General features: G+C 47.3%; 1 protein-coding gene across 1 annotated transcript in view; it reads right to left on the reverse strand.

Moving 5' to 3' along the window:
- Window positions 1–4,608, reverse strand: part of VPS72 (vacuolar protein sorting 72 homolog) — a 54,666-nt gene that overhangs the window by 8,697 nt on the left and 41,361 nt on the right. The gene's annotated exons all lie outside the window — the stretch shown is intronic.

The raw sequence follows: 4,608 nt of genomic DNA on the forward strand, positions 1-4,608 counted from the left end.
ACTAACTGCACCCCCGCAAGAGATGGGAGTTGCTGAGCTGCCGTGATCTCACAGAGGCACACCAGGGAGGGCAGGCAGACCTCTTGACTACCACTTGGCTCACACGACATTGCAAAGGGGCCAGAGCAAAGCATTGGACAGGGGGCTCTTCAGGAAGGAGGCTTAAATGTGTGATCCAGAGGAGGCCAACGGAAAACGTCTGGGTCCACTAATACAATGTCCACAGCACCAGGACCTTCAAAGACGCAGGGATGCTTTGAAATCCACATACAGTTAAGTCCAGTCAAAGGCGACTATGGGGTTGCAGCGATCATCTCGCTTTCAGGCCGAGGGAGCCAGCGTTTGTCCACAGACAGCTTGCTGGGTCATGTGGCCAGCATGACTAAACGGCTTCTGGTGCACGGAGGACCGTGACAAGTGCCAGAGCGCATGGAAACACCGTTTACGTTCCCGCCGCAGTGGTACCTATTTATCTACTTGCATTGGCGTGCTTTCGAACTGCTAGGTTGCCTGGGACCGAGCAATGGGAGCTCACCCCGTCGCGGGGATTCGAATCACCAACCTTCTGATTGGCAAGCCCAAGAGGCTCAGTGGTTTAGACCACAGTGCCACCCATGTCCCATATTAAATAGTAATTTTTAAATAAGCCATACGCGGATGGTTGGTGTCTAATTGTGGGCCTTTATAAGTGGGTGTAAAGCCAAAGAGAAAGGGCCCCATTCCTTCCACTGTCTCTGAACAAGAGTGGGTCTCGGAGGCAAAAGCATAAAGTTGGCAATTGTTCCTCCCCGCAAGTGCCTTCATGTTAGCCTAGCACCGACCAACCTCTACTGCCCCGTCCTCTGCTGCTGACCATAGCTGTCAACCTTCCCTTTTTTTGTGGGAAATTCCCTTATTCCAGCGCCGTTTCCCGCTGCTATTCCGGATTGTTAGATATTCCGTAGACTGTCCCCAGGACAGGTGAGGCTGCTGATCCCTTATTTTCAAATCTGAAAGTTGACAGCTATGCCGCTGGCTGGCACAGCCAACCAAGCAACGCATCGTGATACATTGCGGGTTGCAGAGGGCCTACCCGTGGTTTTCGCACACACCCCTTTTGCCGTCGGCTCTGACGCCACCGCCGCTTCTTGACGTGGGTCGTTTCCATTGCCCGCTTGCGTCAACTTCGGGGCTGGTGACTTTTACCCGCCTAACCTAACTCTTCCCCACCCACCCCCAAGCCTAACAGCTGTCCATGTCAACCACGGAGGACAAGCCGCGAGAAGCCGGCTGCATTGACAGGCGGGACACATGTGACACCTCCGGCCTGGGGAGGGGAAGGGAAGCCCCTAATTTAAGACCGGGACGCCTTCTGCTGCTCCTCCTTGCGGGGCCTGGGCCAAGATTTCGTGCAACCCGATCCCTTGGGTGTCCATTTCGTCTGCTGATCCCAGTGGGGGGTATAAATACATCGGGAGGGTGGGGGGGATTCTTCTCTTTCCCCCTCCCCACATCTTGCTCCGCAGCACCACCTGCTTGGAATAATTCTCTTATAAAGTGGCAGGGCTCCTTGCAAGATTCCTGATGGGACACCCTTCCTTGACGCCGCTTGCGCTTCCTATTATATAAAACGCCGGGTGGTTTTTTAAATCCCCTTTTCTACTGCTGGAGATGTGGGAGTAAAAATGCAAACTTAGTACATATGATGATTAGCTGCCCGGTGACAAGATCATTTTGGTGTGGGGTGAGGATAGTTTTAGCAAAAGTAATAAAAAGAAATTGTTATTTAGGGGTATTGAATTTAATTCTAAATTCCGGAAATGTGGGAGATTACAAAGGGTCACACAAAAAATGGATGTACTGTGCCATATTGGAAGCAAAAAAAATTGTTTCGATGAATTGGAAGAGCCGCAAAAAGATTCCATTGAGCACATGGATTGATAATATGGACAGACTAGCTACATACGAACGAATTGCATGTCGACGCAAATTAAGAATAGATAAATATGAAAAAATCTGGAAGGAATATTTAGGCGTGGGAAGTAAGGGGAGGAGAGGTGGGGGGAAATTGTTAAAAAGGTGTAGTCATAGGTATATCAGTATTCAAATTTGAATTGTCAAATTGTGTTAGTAGTGTTATGGTTTTTGTTGTATGTGTCTTGTGCGATTGTTGTTTGTATTGCAAAAATGGTTAATTTTTATTTTATTTTTAAATCTTCTTTTCTTCATCGGGCACCAAGCAGAGTTCGTGGAAAGCCAGATCCCGGCTTCAAATAAAGGATGTTGGAAATGCACTTGTTTTATTCGACGGCTGCTAGCTCTTTCTTTACCCTCCTCCTGAGGAATTCAAGATGGAGAAGTCAGCCCTTCTTGTTCTTCCCGTTTTATCCTCACAACAACCCTGTGGGGTATGTTTGGCCAAGAGAGAAGAGAGTAGCTGTCCCGAGGTCACTCAGGGAGCTTCATGGCTGACTGTATAGGGTCAGAGTTAGGCCATCTCCATTGAACTCTAACCACTATACCACACTGGCTCTCATGGGGCAGCGCCTCCGCAATGGAAATCCTATCCTCAGCCCCTACACAGCCAGCCCTGAGAGTGCCTCCATCATTTCAGGCTGTTTCTTCAGTCCTGAGGACTAGAAACTTGGTTAGTGTTGTTGCTTTGAAGTGAAAGCTGTTCTTCTAAGTGCGCTGGATTCTCCAGATACCAAACCAGGTGTTTTGGAACACACGCCTTTCATTCAACATGCTTGTCTGATTTTTGCCTTTCTGTTAAATGTCAGTTTGTTGGTTCCCACTGAAGGTGTTTCCTCTTTTTGTGCCTGGAAAAAGAAAACCCTTGTAGGGTAGCAAAATCTCATGCCATACTTTCACCTAGGAAGAGCCGAGTTCAAATCCCACAGACCCAGCCATGAAACTCTCACAGGGATCCTGCCCAGCCTCTTTCTCACAGCTCAGCCTACCTCATGGGGTTGGCTGTGAGAAAGATTATCTCTGTGAACACCACCCACAGCACCATTTTGTAATAAAACAGCTTCCCCTCAAGTCATATCTCAAGTTCCTCACAGAACTCTAGCCCAACGGTTGCCATTAATTTGATTTCAACTGATTTTATAATGAATTGATTTTAGAATGCTGCATTATTTTATTGTTAGCCGCTCTGAGCCCGGCTTCAGCTGGGGAGGGCGGGATATAAATAAAAAATTTATTATTATTATTATTATTATTATTATTATTATTATTATTATTATCATCATCTCCCTCCTTCAGCAAGCTGAGGTGAGACAGGGCAGCTTAATTCAATTCAATAATACTGGTCCAGAGCCACCAGAATGTTCCAGAATTGTCTCCCTCATCTGTCCTGGTTTCTAAACTATTTCCCTCACAGCCCTTGTTTCCTCATTTTTCATTCTCATCTTTGCCTTGTCCGTCTGAGGTAAATCATGCTGCAGGAGGGCAGTTATATTACTTTTCTCCTGTCACTTTTTATGACAGAACTTGGTTAGCCCTAGTGGCGCTAAGGGAATTGCAAACACCAGTTTCCACCTAAGATGGCGGCCGTCATCAGGGCCATCTGTGAGGACGTTGGACTGCAGGCCTTGTTGCCTGGCAGGCCTCTGTCACGCCAAACAAGTGCCGGGAAACAAATTTGTTTACGATGCCCTCAGGCACTCTGAAATGGCTTCCTGACTAATATCTCCTTGGGCCCATTAAAACCGTCATCCTTTTGGCCTGCGGTTGCCTTTGCCAATTTAGGAGTGTTTGTTGACTCCTGAGGCCCAACTGGGTGCCCTCAGTTTCCATATTTTCACGCGCACACCCGGCACCGCTGAGGAAAATATTGAATTTGATCCTGTTGGCAATGGGGCTCGTTTGGTGTTCTGTTTCCGCTATAGTTCAATTTTTAAAAAGGGGGAAAGGAAACCTCTTTCTTCTTTGACCAGCCGCTTAAAATGCCAAAATGACATTTTGGAGACACTGTGATCCTGGTTTCTCCACCCCATGTGGCATCTGATGGCAGATATTAGCTGACAGGAGTGTGAGGCCATTGTTGGCCGACTTTTGTGAGGGCGGCTTTGGCAGATCTCCAGGCCTGCCTCTTTTTATGCTCTTTCCTTGCTAAATTTACCTCAAACTTATCTCAAATTTCCCTTTTGTAGTAGAAGAGCAGGCGAATGGACCTAGATTTAATTAGACACCCTCAAACTTGGTGTGTCAGGAGATGAATCTCCCCACCTGCCCAGAACAATTCTGGGGCATATTTTCCAGAACATTCCAACCTAGAATGAATGAAATTGATTTCTACCTGGCCTGTGTGCTAGTGTAAACCCCAAATGCCACGCTCATCATCAGAAAATTTACTATTTCTGATGCTATGCTTACGGGCACAAGTGCAGAACCCCTATGGGAAAATGAAGGCTGGGTCTGGTGCCAGTCACCATTGCCAGCAGCACCAAAATAATAATAATAATTTTATTATTTATACCCCACCCATCTGGGCTTCCCAAAAGCTGATGGGAGGCTTTGGGGAAGAGGCCATATCTCAGGCGTGGGGCTGCCCATTACAGAAAGGGGCAAGCATTTCCAAATGCGAGCTGACGACCCAAGAAACTTGAGATAATATACGTA

The sequence above is a fragment of the Podarcis gaigeae genome (assembly GCF_964106915.1).
Source record: "Podarcis gaigeae genome assembly, chromosome: 16".
NCBI classification, from domain to species: Eukaryota; Metazoa; Chordata; class Lepidosauria; order Squamata; family Lacertidae; genus Podarcis; species Podarcis gaigeae.